This window comes from Xenopus laevis, chromosome 3S (assembly GCF_017654675.1).
Source record: "Xenopus laevis strain J_2021 chromosome 3S, Xenopus_laevis_v10.1, whole genome shotgun sequence".
Classification (NCBI taxonomy): Eukaryota; Metazoa; Chordata; class Amphibia; order Anura; family Pipidae; genus Xenopus; species Xenopus laevis.
The window spans coordinates 67,312,756-67,329,339 of NC_054376.1; the positions used below are offsets into that span (position 1 = coordinate 67,312,756).

Below are 16,584 nucleotides of genomic sequence, written 5' to 3' on the forward strand. Positions count from 1 at the left end.
TAACACAACAAGAAATAGAATTTTGCCGTCATCAAACTATAATAGTAATTCTTGCCCTTTAATACTTTCCACACAGTTTAATAACTTATCCCCTTCCATTCATCAAGCGGTTCGATCAAATTGGAAGATTATCAAAGCTGATCCACAACTAGATAAGATTAGTCCCAATCCCCCTATGTTTGGATTTCGTAGAGGCCAAAATTTGAGGGATTTATTAGTAGTGGGAGATCCCGTTAAAAGTTACTTACCACCAAAACCTGAACCATCATGGCTATCTTCTAATAAGTGTGGTTGTTTCAGATGCCCCTCTTGTCTGTCTTGCCGATATATGATACCCGGGACAAGTTTTGTACATCCTCGAACAGGACATCGATTTTTGATTAGACACCATATTACGTGCACAACCACACATGTCATTTACTTGATCACTTGTCCTTGTGGATTGTCCTATGTCGGCAAGACAGACCTCATGCTCAGATTACGCATCGATGGCCACAGATCGGCAATTAACACTGCTTTTAGAGATAATAAGACCACTAAACCAGTGGCTAAACATTTTTTAGAGATGGGACATGGGTTACCCACTTTTAAATATTTAGCAATTGACCATGTCCCGGCACCCCGTCGGGGTGGAAACCGATCACGGCTATTACTGCAACGTGAATCCTTTTGGATTAAAACACTTGGTACTATTTCACCTAATGGACTCAATGAGTATTGCTCACTTAATTGTTTTCTAGACCAGCGTTAATTTCTGCAAAATTATAAGATCTGATTCCTCTCAAGCCACCCGACAATTTTTTCTTTTTCTTTTCCTTCTCTTTAAGTATGAATATGTTTGTATTTTCATTGATATATTATTTTTTTGTAATAATTGAGACGTTGGATTCCACCAATCATTTGCCGTGGTGTCACTAGATGGGCGGGATTATGTTTGGTTTAAATTTTGTAACTTTATTGCTAAATTTTATATGGTAAAGCATCTTGAGAAAGGTTCAAGACCATGAACCGAAACGTCGATGCGGATGCATTAATGTGCTAATAAATAAATTATTGACTTTCAATACGGTGTGCGTGTAACCTTGGAATGCTGTCTACTACAATCTACACACTGCACCCGAAGTAATTTATGAAGTGACGTGTGCGGACTTACACGGAGGCTATATATATATATATATATATATATATATATATATATATATATATATATATATATATATATATATATATATATATACATATATCTGTTTTCTTTTTTTTATCTTTAATGGGCGTAGTAAATAAAAGCTCAACATTTATGTTAAGCAATGTAGTCTTAAAATACACCACAGTGAATCACTCTTTCCAATTCAGTAACCTCTCTGAAGCCTGCCTAAACAAATACAATCAGAAAGGACCATTTTTGTACTACCTTAAAGGGATACTGTCATGGGAAAAAACATTTTTTGAAAATGAGTGCTGCTCCAGCAGAATTCTGCACTGAATCCATTTCTCAAAAGAGCAAACAGATTTTTTTATATTCAATTTTGAAATCGGACATGGGGCTAGACATTTTGTAAATTTCCCAGCTGCCCCTGGTCATGTGACTTGTGCCTGCACTTTAGGAGAGAAATGCTTTCTGGCAGGCTGCTGTTTTTCCTTCTCAATGTAACTGAATGTGTCTCAGTGGGACATGGGTTTTTACTATTGAATGTTTTTCTTAGATCTACCAGGCAGCTGTTATCTTGTGTTAGGGAGCTGCTATCTGGTTACCTTCCCATTGTTCTTTTGTTTGGCTGCTGGGGGAAAAAGGGAGGGGGGGATATCACTCCAACTTGCAGTACAGCAGTAAAGAGTGATTGAAGTTTATCAGAGCACAAGTCACAATTGAATATAAAAAAATCTTTTTGCTCTTTTGAGAAATGGATTTCAGTGCAGAATTCTGCTGGAGCAGCACTATTAACTGATTCATTTTGAAAAAAATGTTTTTTCCCATGACAGTATCCCTTTAATTAATCAAGTCCACATTTCTGACATCTATAAAGCTGAAACACTCCAATATCAATCTCAGAACAGATCTGTACAGATTAGAGATGCCCTGACAGTTTCCATGTACAACTACTAGTTTTCTTGGACAAATAGGTCCTATCTATTTTGATAGAACAGCTGGAGAATTGCAGGATACACAGTCCCGATGTGCTGTGTATAGTAATCTACATTTGGCCTTTCCTACATCATGATGTAGCAACAAACTGATATAAACCAAATACATCTGTCTTACATACATTACTCGCCAGTCTATGAAAAATAAACCGATAAACAGACATGCCCTAGATGAAAATTATTCCAGCTGGTTTCTTCCATATAGTAGTGACCTTTCCCATATACAGGGCTTTTGGATAGATGGAAAGCAGATATCCTATTCCCAATAGACTTAATAGATATACTATTAAATAATCAAATGGGGTGTGAATCAGAAAGTCTTTGCAACTGTATCTCGTAGTAGCAAAAAACTAGCTAGTAACTGTACATTTTGTTTTATTTTCCTTTTAGAATAGTTAATGTTTGTTAAAGTTGAACAAGTTATACATATAATTGTTTGATAAAATATATGCTGTTGGCTCATTGCACTATTATATTATAGGGAGTGTTTAATAAACAACAGGTACAGAAATGGGGTTAAATGCCATTCTTGGTTCTCTAGGAATTAGAGAAAGGGCTCTCAAACATTACATTTGTAGCCAAGAAAAAGTTTATTTGTTGGTACTAGATGAACAGATACAAACAAAAAAAAGTTTACTTGATGATCTATTAAAATTTTCAGACATCATTTAGCTGTAAGAAAATATTCTGTTGGGCTAGATATCTTTAATATTAATATCCATTAAGGGAAAACTGATAGTGATGGGCAAATTTGGAGTGTTTCCCTTTGCTGAAAAATTTGCGAATTTCCCGCAAAATTCTCTAAATGGCCAAAATTTGCAAAACGGCGCCGGCGTCCGTTTTTTACGCCAGCGAATTTTCACTGACAAATTTTTGCGCCGGTTTCGCAAATTTATTCGCCAGGGGCCAATCACGGGAATTCGCAGCGAATTTGCGTCTGCCGAATAAATTCACCCATCACTAAAAACTGATTAATAACAATCATTATTTATCGTTATTTTTCTTGTTTACTAGTGCAGAGATCTTAGTCCTGTCAGTATTGCCTATAAGTGCAATGGCACACAGGCAACTACTAACATTTTGCCACCTTCATGATTTCCAGCTTAGCAGGTAGGCAGCAAAATGCTTACAACTACTCCTCCATTTGTCAAAATGGTAATAACCTGCCTGCTGATGCAGTGGTCATTTATAAGCAAACATTGCCTCTCCCAGATATAGCTTGGTGTAGGAGGTGGGATACAGGAACAGAAATGGTAAATGGGGCTTCAACCAACCAACCTGTGCAACTGGGCTTGTGGGCCACACTTTACACAACTGGATATAAAGACTAAATTACTTATTTTCGAATATCGAAGTCGAAGTTTTTTTTATCGAATTTGACCGTTTTGCAGGTGAAGTACAATTGTTCGATCAAACAATTAAAATTGTTTGAATCGAACGATTTCAATGATCGATCAAATGATTTTACTTTGACTACAAAAAACTTTGAAAAATGCATTAGAAGGTTCCCATAGGCTAACATGGCACTTTGGCAGGTTTAATTTGGCAAAGTTTTTTTTAAAGAGACAGTACTTAGATTATCAAATATTCTAACTATTTTACCTTGAATCAAAGTCAAAGTAAATTCGAAGTCGTAGTATCCTATTCGATGGTCGAAGTATCCAAAAAATGACTTTGAATTTCAAATTTTTTTACTTCGAAAAAAATTCCCTCGAATGCACTTCGACCCTTGATAAATCTGCCCCATAAACTTCGGTTTGCTTGTATTATGATTTATTATGATTTGATAAAGTATCTTTATTGTATGCCCAACCAGCATTTAAAAAAAATAATAATCCATGCATGTGAATCTAATTGTGGCTATGTTCTGAGTTATAGCTTAGTACTATGTTCTAATACAAAGCCAGAAATGGATTTGAACCTGTACAGGTGGGGATGTGTCTACCTAGTCCGAATGGACTATGAATGCACAATTTGTTTCATTACAATCGTGTTTATTATATTGTGTTTTGCATGTATTTTTGTACTGTAGACATTTACAACAAGCGCTATATTCAATCTTTGGTCCCTGGTTTGCAAATGGTTAATTCTGTCTTTATATTACTAATTACGTTAATTATGCTAATTACTGGGGTGGTGTTATAAGCCAACACACTCACTGATCTATATGCTTGACAAAGGGGGGCTTACCCCCAAAACGTTGCACTGCCGCAATAACTTAGCAAGGGCTTGTCCCTGCTTGTACCTTCCTTGAGTGCCAGTGATTCTCCTTTTGACTTATGTAAAGGGAGGTTGCCAATTCCTCTATAACTGTACACAAGGCTTTCAGCTGAAGAAGAGCCAGGGTGTGGGAGGGTGGAATTGGTCCTACAGATGTGTCTGCCTAGGCCATTGAAATAACAGTATTTCAAAGTAAAAGCATGGGCATGAGTGAAAGTTTAGGTACAAGAACAGATGAACTGCACCCACTTAGAGAGGGGAGGACCTTTATTTGCATAGGGTTATTTTACCTGATGGTTCAGCAGCCCTGTGCCATGTAACAAATCTTTAAATGCGAATGTACAGGTTGATTAAAGAACTTTCAAGCTATGAAGGGTCAGGTTTCTACATAAAACAACGAGGCTTTAGACTGATTTAAACATAAATGCTTTTCTAATTAAAACAATGGTAAGCCACATTATGAAGAGATTGCATTATTTGGTAAATCAAGCAATCATTCATATAAATGAAAACATGTTTAATGAGCACGGCATATACATTTAATTGCAATTAAAGGAGATAGTTCTTCCTCTTAAGAAAAGGAAGTAAATACTGTTGAAGACATTTTTTTTTTCCAAACTAAAAATTCTTTGCTTAACAAACGTATGTTTTCTATAGTCAGCCCTATTCTGTGCATATCTTCAGGAAACTGCAAAAATGAACTGTGTTTACAGAACAATGGCAAAAAAAAGTAATTTTTTTCCTTTCAGTAAATATGCACAAGGAGGAAGCACTGCCTTTGATAAATATACCCCTGTGTTTTCCTGTAAGACTGGTAACAAGAACAAGCATGGAAATACTAGTTCATAAAATAATGTCATACAGCCTAGGGAAAACAAAAATGACAACAAAAAAAAAAAAGAAGAGACCAATAAATACAGTGTGAAATGGTAACGATGACTGCACAGCAAGTAATTGGAAGGGTTCACATTTAGTTTTAGGGATTTTCAGCCTGTTGCTCTACAGCTGGTATTATAAGTCCCCTATCCCCAAGAGCCAATGCAGTGATGAACTGTAACTTTCAGTAACAGCTGAAGAAAAACAAATCTAACATCATGATGTAGATAATCCATTAAATTATTTTAAAGGTATTCTCCTTTGTTGTAGAAGCCATTTTTGATATGTTCCCTTTTTTTTTTAAAGGGATTGTTCACCTTCCACACACACTTTTTTTTATTTGAGTTGTTTTCAGATAGTTCACCATAAACAAAGACTTTTTTCAACTGCTTTCCATCTTTCTTTTTTTTACAGTTTTCCCAAAATTAAAGTTTAATTTTCGTGTCTCCGTTTCGTGTTTCAGCCTGGCAGCTCAGTGATGCAGGAGCAATCTGAGCCGTTACAATTTGCTAAATGTTTTAATTAGTTGATACATTTTTAGCAGTATCTGTGAAATATTAGCAACTATTGTATCAAGTCTAACAGCTGCCTTTAATGAAAGTCAGGGATTTTGCTCAACAGGGCCAAAGATACCAAGTGTATCAGCTAAATGTATCAATTTAGAAAAGTTAAAGGTCAGTGACCCCCCCTCCCAGAGCTGCTATAGAAGTTGAAAAATAAAGCTTTACACTTCAATATTAGAAAAACGCTCACAGATAGAAAATGATTGGAAAAAGTATTTATTTCTGGTGAACTATCTGAAACCTACTGAACTAAAAAAAAGTGTTTGAAAGTGAACAACCCCTGTAAGGTAAATATATTTTGCAGGACTTGAGCACCACATTTCATATACTCATAGTAATTGTATCATATACTTCAATATAAACTATGCCTTATTCCCACGTTCCTTCCAGTTTTTAGCCTAGTATATACAGTACAAGACAATATGAGTTTACTAAAGGCATCATTAGAAATAACAGTCCAAAGACCACTTGACAACTGTGTCACAAAGATAGTTGAGATTTTATACAGACTGTAACTTTGACTATTAGGAAGTGCAGAAGTTTCAGTGAGAAACTAAAAAGTTAACTTTTTTGCCTTGGCGACCTTTTTGTCCAAATGCATTAAAGTCAGTGGGTGTTTTTTCGTATGCAACTTTTTTGACTTGATGACTTTTTTATCTCTGCTAAATTTTAAGCGGCGGATTTTTGCCATACTTTCACAAAAAAAATTGCCGATGGTGAAGTGCAGAATTTCCCAGCAAATCCATGCCTTGCAAAAATATTTGCTCATCAGTAATGTAGACTAACATCACGGCAAAGCAACCAATTAAATGTAGAAAGTCAGTGTGAGAGGGAAATGTAGATGTAATAAAACTCCACATTTAAGAGAATGAAGAAACAGTATGATAATAAAAAATATAAAACTTCCAGCAATCTCATTTAGAAGATGGCCTTAATTTGACATGCCTATGTGAGCTGCGCCCCCCAAATGCTTTTTATTATCATACAGCCCCACTAATAAAGAAGATATTCATATTTTATATTTATAGGGTCTGTTGGTAGAAAAAAAAGGCCACACATTCCTGGGCCCTTTGCTAAAAATAACCCCAGCAATCACCCTGGTAGTTAAACGCTTTAAAAGCGTCTTGTTAATAAGACAGCATGGGCAAATCATCACTCACTCAAAATTATTTGGCCTCCAACCCCACAGGTGGACATATGTATAAAGATATGGATTTAATTCACTGCAAAAAGAGTGTAAAATTGAGCACAGAATTAAACCTGATATTTATAAAGCTGTAGTATATAAAATATTGCTGACTTTGCCCACTGATATTCATTGCTATGTAAAGACTCCTATTTATAAATCTGAGTACAAGACAAAATTATATTGGAATTAGCACAGTTTTATATTTTAATGAAGTTGGAGGAATCCATTAAACTGTATGGAACCAAAATTGCGTAAGTCTTACATAGAATCGGGCATACTGTGTAAAACTATGCAAACTGTGTAAAACTTACATCCTACCTACTTTTACTAGATTTTAGTTTAGTTTACTAAAATTTGGATACTGTGCTTTACACAGCAATGCACAGTTATAAACATATGGGCGGGTGGGGGGTCCTTTTCTAAAGCAACTGGATATCCAGCAAGGAACACATCACTTCTCCAAAATTCTGTTGGTGAGGTTATGTAGCTAAATATCTACATGCTAATTTACCGATATAACAGTTTCTAGTTGCTGGATGATCTTAATGATCTAGTTATACTGATTACTAAAGTCATTCATTGTGGCTAGTTGTGTCATACAAATAAACTTTTTGCATGCAAAACGCTGATGCTCATACAGTCTATTCACCAATAATGGCAGAAGCTTATACCAGGAAGTGACTTTATAAACATTGCATAGCCCTCTCATTAAAAAATCTCCACACATTTAAATTGACTATGTTTCAGTAGGTTGATTTACTTCACTCATATGACATTTGGTCATAAGACTTGTTATCAGTTGGATGCTTACAGTCATCTTGGCTTGTACACTCACCTTCTTCGTGAAGCTGAAAATGTTATTAAAATAATTTCTAGGGCTCAGCTCAAAAGCTTTTCTGCATTTTGTTACTTTGTAAAGGCCCCCACGCACGGGCCAATAAAAGCTGCCGACAGACCGAGTCGGCAGTTTATTGGCCAGTGTGTGGGGCCATTTGGCGGGCTTTAGATCTCGATCGGGCAGGTTAAAAAATCTGAAGCTTCTGATGAAGTGACAGTGAGTCAAGAAACGAGTTAAGCGGGCAGCCCCACAGGAGAGATGCTGCTGTAATTTTCAATGGATTTATAATAAGTTTTGACTTTTTTAACATATTATTCTGGCTCTGTGGTGCTCCGTTCCTCTACATTGATTTTGCCCTGGATTGCCATTTGGGATAGCGGTCTGGACGTTGCAAAACGCAGAAGCATTGCTGTGTAACTGTAAGTGCTCTCACTATCACTTTGTTGCTGGACAAACTAATTTTTAGTTGCGTATATTTTTACAAATCATTACAAAACCACTGAATATGTTTTTTTTAAAAAGTATATTGTAAATTCACTTAGAATGACAATTTCTATTGTCAGATACAGCTTTGTTTGGGGTTTTAAATTCCTTTTGTGTTATACAAAGTGGACCAACATGTTCGCTGGAAATTATTCTAGATTTGAGTTTATTGTAAGTAGTAAATCTGAGCACGCTGCTTTCAGACAATTGCTTTTAAAAGGGAGATATTGGCAGCATTTAACTTAATACTTGCCTCGTAAGGAATATACCTATTTTAGGAGAAACAGATTTCTTTTAAGATATCACTAGATTACTAGATTACAAAAGCCAAAAAAAAACTGTCATATATTATTTTAATACTAACACTATAAACAGTACAAGATGAGAATCTGTCACACATCCCAATCTATTCTCAAGCTGTCTTTCACTTGATTTAAAAAAATGATATCTGGAATTGTGTGAACTATTTTGAACTATGAACTTTTTGTCACTTGCTTCATAAACACTGAAGAATGAAGTCTGTGCAGAGTATTGTTTTACAATTTGTTCTGTGAGATGCACAACTGACCTTTAATTCATTCTGTGTTCACTAAAAGCTGCTTTTTGGTATTTCCACTTAAATACGCTTAAGATTAAAGTCTAAGGGTCTTTTTTCAACTAAATGAATGTCCAACCTCAAAATCCTACTTCTAACTAAACTATAACCCATGTCAAAGGTTAGACATGACATATGTTTATTTAAAAAAAAAAAAAATTCTTCCCAACAAGACCTATGCACATATAAATGCTTGAAAGGAAGGGGCCAGGGCTAATGCACTTAACATTGCAGGGAAAGGATAAGTGATACCAAGTGCTGCTCCTGAGGCTACATTCATAGGTGGGAGTGGGCAAATTTCAGAGCTCACATGCCCTGTCAGGGTGAGTGAATTTGGAGCTCAGCCACAGAAGAAGAACTGCAGACTGTTGATATAGACAGCAAAGTTACAGGGGGCTATTTAATTTATTGTGATTATTATTAATTCTCGAACAAGCAATGAATCCTGAAACTCAGCTTTAGAACCTACTATGAGATCTGATGTTGGTCTCACACAGAAGTCACCAGGGTCTGCCATTTAAAGGGGTGGTTCACCTTCAAACAACTAGTTGTTTTCAGATAGATCACCAGAAATAAAATACTTTTTCCAATGACTTTCTATTGTCTATGTGTCACAGTTTTTCTACTATTGAAGTGTAAAGTGAAATTTTTCACCTTCTAAAGCAGCTCTGGGAAGGGGGGGTCACCGACCCGGTTAACTGTTGTAAATTGATACATTTAGTTGATACATTTCTTATCTTTGTCCCTGCTGAGCAGAATCTCTGGGTTTCATTACAGGCAGTTGTAGAATTGATACAATAGTTGCTAATACTCCAGAGATGCTGCTGAGAAATGTATCAACTAAATGTTGCAAAATTGTAACAGTTTAGAGTCTGCACCTGAATTCCTGAGCTGCCAGACTGAAACGCCTGAGACAAGTACATTCAACTTTAAACTTAGATTTTGGAAAAACAGTAAAAAATAAATAATGGAAAGTAATTGATAAAAGTCTTTATTTCTGGGGAACAATCTGAAAACAATTGAACTGTAAAATGTGTTTGGAAGGTGAACATCCCCTTTAAGGTAAAATGGTATATGAAGGTGCAGAAATGGGCAACTGGTAGACTACAGCAAAGTGCACAGTCTGCCTTGTGTGTGATTCAGGTCCAAATAAATTATCTATATCATCTACCAAACCAATATCAGTCAGACACAAGTAGTTGAAAGCTGCAACTTAGATTAGGGTAATTGCAGGATTCATTAATGTGATTGAGTTTGGTATTGCTGACTAGATCACTGATCAGAACTGTTAATAGTGTGTAATGTTAGCCTTGTTTAAACCAAGAACAGCAGGGTCACACAACCATGAAACAAAAACAAAGTGAATAAAGCTTAATGCCAATGCATTTGCCTTATTCTCCATTTAGCAGAGAATCATAATATGATCTATAACCTACCCTGCAGTCCTTCAGGACAAGAATGCCCTTTTATTTGTGATATTATTGTTGCTTGTTACTAAGAATCTTGGTCTTTCGTATCCCAGCAGTACAGGCTGTGTTTATCACAGTCTCCTAGTAGTTAAATGGGAGCGTGATGTTATTATGGTAAAATTAGCCTATAAACATACCACCTTTAAACCACTTTTGTTACAACTTGAGTGTTTGACATTTGATTGACAACAATGATATTATATGAAATGTTCTTAGACATAAGCCAATGAACTTGATCAAGCTTGCTAAGCTTTCTTGAAGCAATCACTCTGCTAATTAATACTGTTAAGGAACCCAAATCCTGCAGTGATATAAACAGTAGGATTTAAAATAGGATCTTAGATCACTGTAGTCTAAATATTCTGCTTTCTAGCATCTCAGCTATAAAGAATGATGAACCACTGCACTGTGTCTAGCTTACTAGTGTAGAGTGCAGAATTATGTATATACAATACAGTAAAAAAAATAACAGGGCTGTGGTTACCATTATCTGTAAAGAATGTTTTACCTTTGCCTGTCAAATGCAAATAAATATATTGTGTGCTCTGTGCATACAATAATGTACTGACATACATTATAGTATATGTGAAGAAAAATACTGCCAAGTAAAAACTGCATTTAAATAAGCTGTACTTTCAATTGAACCTGCAGCAACCCGTTTGAGTGCAACTTGCAAGTCCAGTCAAACATGCATTGCATTACCAGTCAGCTGCTGAGCAGAAACACAGCCTAAACTACATGGCACATTACCCTCAAACTCAGATTTTTTTGTTGTAAAGATACTTCGTAGTTTGTATGTCTTTGTTGTTTTGCTCTGGCAAATCGGGTTGGTTTGCATGATGCTGACACTATTGTGGATTTCTACCAGACAACCAGAGCATTGTTGTTATTTCTTATACACACTGTTCTCTTATTCACATTACTGAATTATCTGCAGCAAATAATACAGAGGGTAAAGCTACAGAGAGGTGCAACGATAAGAGAGAGAGTTATATTGTGATGGCAATTGTTATTTACATGCTTATAAAGCTTTAGTATGGCATTTGGGAATTAAAGGTTTAGCAGTCATATATCAGTATATGTAATGTAGAGGAACTATAATATTATAGTTAATAACTACAATTACAATTCATAAGAAGCATGAGAACTGTACCCATAGGATAATAAGATGTGTTTTATAACAATTATGCAAAGGATACAAAGCGTTTGCAAAGTTACAAGGCCACTTACTGTTGAACATTAACAACCTAACTTGCAACATGGTGAATAAAGAGAGATCTGCAGCCTCATGGCACAGCTGAACAGCAGCTGGGAAGCAACAAAATGTAGATTCTTGGACTGAGTAAGGAAATGAGGGACTTAGCAGAAAATGCAGCTTACATATAAATATACACAGCCATTATTGCCTCCTGTGATTAATGGAAAGCCAGAGTGATTGGTATTCAGTAAGCAGCAGTGAGGGCTCTGTACCTGTTCATGTGCTGTGAGCAGCCCCTGGCACAACTTTCCTCTTCAGGTAGAACATTGGCAGCACGTTAATACTACCAACCCCAACGAATTGCCATGTTTTCATTGTAAAGGTATGTAGAATAAATAATATATTGTGTGATCATGAAGAATATGTATTCCTTTTATGGCAAGTATCCATCTCCACCAGCCACTAAGGGTTTGGCATTGGCAGTGCCCAAGCCCCTGTTATTTTCTATAATCCAGGTTACAGGTGTCCCTCTGCTAGAGATCCAGAGGAGCACAAGAGAATGGTTCAGCGGTACAATCAAACCAGCAGGAAGCTTTCTTCACAGCCACAAAGATCTCCTGACAGCCCCTCAGTACAGCAAGTTCAGTCTCCAGCAGCCGCCGCAGCCAAATGCACACGTATCCCTCCTCCCGGGCCCTCCACTACAGTCCATGCTCGTCACTACATACGTCAGCAGAGGAGGTCACGCTGCTCCTAATCACAAACACAGAGCACATTCCCACCCCCAATAATAATCAGCCGTGTGCGCTTACGCGATGTCAGGTCCATCATCATCATCATCATCATCATTCATCATTATCAGGGCTTTCATTAGAAATTCGCTTTTTCTATCTGGGGAGCCATACAAGAGTAACATATGGGGTTCCCTGTACTAACTTAAAATGACAAATATTGATGGTGGGGGGGGCGGGTTCCCTTGCAATCATGCGCTTTCCCGTTAAGTAGTTCCAACTGTACATCACAATAGGCACCCTAATCATTTAGCCAAATAGTGCGACCCTGGCACGGATCTCCAGCCCGCCTCATCACAGGGACACTTTACACCTGCCAGCTCGCTTCCTTATTGAAGCATAACAGACACATCCATTAATTCTCAGGGGGCAGTCACTGTCTTGCCTGTACAACACAATATTCAGAATATTACTGTCAAAACACCTGTGGTCAACTCAGCTTCCTCTCTCCAGAGTCCCGAATAAGTGCGCATCTCGGTTACGCAGAGAGCACACAGTATAACTGCGCAGCTGGAGCTTTTAGATAACGCCGGAGTACATCACTTCTAGGAACGGCATTGCGCAACTTCAGAGTAACTGTCTTCCCCCTCTAGCAATGTCCTGCCCATAGGAAAGCTGCTGTCTCTGAAAGGATTCCAAGCAGGGCTTAGTCTCACTATCTACGCAACACGTATTACTTGTGGTAAACGGAACAAGCCTAATGTTCTATAGTTCCTAATCAGACAGGTCACGTGTTAATAAGCACACACCTGTCAGGCAGACACACATAGCAGGGCAGACGGCAGTGTGACTTGGAGAAAACAGAAAAATCCTACAACACCATATTGTTAACATAAAAAGCACACTGAACTATTTCATCTAGTCCTGGGCGAGGAAGAGCAGACAGGTGCAGTTCCAGTCAGTCCCTATAGCAACTATGAACATGAAGAGCTCACGTGACGTCACCCAACTGCAGAAGAGCCACCGGTGCTCTTTCCTGGCCTAGTTTGCCTGCTTGGCACGTGTGAGAGCCAGGAAAAGGGGCTATATCAGTTCTGCGCACAGGCAAACACACCTGTACACCCCTTCTACACATGCGCACACCGAACGGCTGCCGCAGCCTTCACAGGGTTCAAGTAGAATATACTGTGTCTCCAATTATTCTTCTGCACACCAGTGATGAAGCAGGAGAATCGTTTCAGAGACACTGACACACACACACCTTTTGTGCAGCGAGAACTGAGTTGGCAGCCTACGTGTCACTTCTTATTTCATGCAAAGGTCGCACTGTCAATACAACGAAAATGCCACCGTCGATAAAAAGAGTTATTCCCAACATGTGGTTTTATACAGTGTTCCCCTAAACTATGGAAATATATAGTTCCCCGCTAAATCCCATGAAGGTTTTATAAACAGCACCATTTTGTGAATAAGCCGAATAGTAGCCAACCGGGTAACGAGCAGGCGTCACGTCTAGTCTTGTAGTGATGTCACAATGATGTAACATAATCTTACAAAAGACAACAGGCAGAAATGAGGAGAGTCCCTCCTGCTCCCCGTAGTTGCACTCCACGCAGTACACTGTGCCGTTTGTCTACTGCTAAATCCAGGCTTGTGTTGGAACACTGCTGCTGTTTGTCTTACAGAAAAACCTGGGTAGCGCGTGTTTCACAAACTGCATGCACTGGCTGATTCTTGTACTGTCACACCTACTGTTTAGTTTTGGGCTTTATATAGTCGCTGCTCAGACTGTGCTTGCATACAGTGTCTGTCACGCCTGGGAACAGTGTCAAGGCTTGTTGTCGCACACCATATTACATGCAGTTTCTGCTTGTTAGAAAGGTTGTCATTCGACTTTATACGGTGTCGTCGCCCACTATATAATAAATACAGTGTCATAAGCTACACAGGGTGCGATTGTTATGCGCAATTATTCTTTGTCACAGTCTGCCAGACTTTATATACCGTGCCAGTCACTGCCCAATATTAATATTGTATCCTGTGCTCTGCTGCAGATCGTCTACCTAGGGATGTCTATGTATATAGAATCTGAGAAAGGCTACATCCCCCCGAAACAAGCTAGGAGTTGGGGTTCATCTTATTACAACAACATTCCAGCAATGTCATCAAGTGTTACTTACAGTGCGTTATTATGCACACACACACACACACACACACACACACACACACACACACACACACACACACACACACACACACACACACACACACACACACACACACACACACACACACACACACACAAAAAAAAAAAAAAAACTGGCACAACAGCCATACCCACAAACAGACCCTTGGTATCCACAAACACGCAAAGCAGCAATATCCAGAAAAAATATGCACTGGCACAACAGCCATACCCACAAAGTCACACTCGTACAACAGCCATACCCACGAATACACACTGACAGAAGAGCCCTAACCACAAATAGGACAGCACACTAGCTCCAGACAAAGCTGCACAACCTGACAGTACATTGAGAAAGAAGTATTGGGGCAAAGCCAGACATGTGCCACTCACAGGAGAGGCTGGGTATCGGGTAAAGGAAATACATCACTACTGAAGGTGATAATAAAGGGGAATAAAACACAATGTCAGCGCTACAGGTAGAACCAGACAGTGATTAAACAACGTTTCATTCCAGCAGTACAGTGAATACAACACCTCGCTCCCTGCACCCACATGTTGACAGTTGAAACTGACAGTTAGGGGCACTGTTAGAACTGCAACTATACCCACTATGAATCCCTCAGCCCCACTCCTGTGATGATCAGTCTGCAGCAATGGCGCTCCCACCGCCCGGTAATATAGCCCGGAACACCCTCTATTCTTCCAGAGGAAAAAAACTATTCGGCGCCGCACGGCTCTTATTCTACATTTAATTCGCTAGAGAACCTTAATGTGCAACAAAGGAAAGTGAAAGCGGAAACCTACCGAGCAGGGCAGAGTTTTTTCCCAACACACAAGCTCCGCTGTTAGTTTTGAGAGATCTTACCCGGCCATGTTGGATTTGCCAGGCTGGGAGCAGGGGAGGGTAGTGGTGCTACACAGGGAGGGCTGTGTAAGTGTGTTATCGAGTGTGTCAGTCAGTGAGGGGCTGCTGGCGGCTTTATTATTAGAGTACAGATCGCACACACGGATCGGGCACAAGCTGCCACTTCTAATATTCATATAGGTGTGCCATTCAATCACAGCGCCAGGCACTAATATTGCCAGGTGAACCCCTGCACACAACAAGGGAAGAGGCGCAAGTGTCAGTTGTCAGCTGTGTGTCGGATGACAAGCGGGACACACACTTTAGCGAACTTACTGCGCGTGCTGATGCCACAACAGCTCCGGGCAACCTGCTGACTATTCGGCTGCCCATGCACGAAGAGCGCTCAGGAGAACTCGGATTGATTTAGCCAAGGGAGGGTGGCCTCGTAGCCCGACACTCTTACCTGGGTGAATTGCGCTTTCAGTCAGTCAGTGGCAGCCCCTTGATGAGTGCGAGAAGCGCCGTGTCCCTGTGCAGTAGTACGGGCTTATTCCAACATGGCATCCTCCCACTGCGCATGCACCACGGGCTCTCGCAGCCTCACATGCAAATCCTTCATTGACATTTACAGCAGTTGCAAAATTACTTGGCCAATTAAACAGTGCTTGGGACGGGGCCCTGCCCCACCTTTCGACACCCTATCGTAGATTTCGTTTCTCTTATCCTTCCTCGCTGTCGTATAAGTGATGAGAGGGGAGTAGGGGTGGGCAACTCAATTGCAATGTTTTGTAGGGTGCACGTTGTAAATCAGCAGGCCCTTGTGGGCATAGTCATCAGCTGGACTCACTGTACTGTAGTACCATGTCACCATATTCTCAGGAGACTCAATGTACTGCCAATGACCCAATCCCCTATCCAGTTTAGATTAATTGTACCCATATTCATTACCTGCAAACCATGCCAACTGGTATTCTTCATTTACCATGGTGCTAACGTTTTCTAGTGGTGCCCACCTAGTCATTGTGTAGTAAGAATTAGTCTAGGCTTTATTCCGCCAATTCCCAAAGTATATATATATATATATATATATAAATATCTATAGCAGATAGACACTAAACCTTCAAGAGACATGGCTGGAATAAATCGGACACTGCGCCTTAAGCCAACTAGGAGCCCAGTGCCTCTCTCTGCCAGGAGTGTGTAGTTAGTTAGAAACTGTGGAGAGGATGGGCAGAAAAAGGTTGC

The 16,584-nt window shown here is 39.1% G+C and overlaps 1 protein-coding gene across 4 annotated transcripts in view; it reads right to left on the bottom strand.

Moving 5' to 3' along the window:
* Positions 1 to 15,951, bottom strand: part of sfmbt2.S (Scm like with four mbt domains 2 S homeolog) — a 121,419-nt gene extending 105,468 nt beyond the window's left edge. The window contains exon 1 of one of the 4 annotated variants that reach the window (XM_018255712.2): positions 15,803 to 15,951. The gene's annotated coding sequence lies outside the window, so the exon portion shown is untranslated. Of the gene's footprint in view, positions 1 to 11,845; positions 12,667 to 12,788; positions 13,395 to 15,802 lie in introns of those variants that run through there. The other 3 variants (XM_041588457.1, XM_018255713.2, XM_018255711.2) reach the window with 3 other exon arrangements.
* Positions 15,952 to 16,584: the final 633 nt, after the last annotated feature.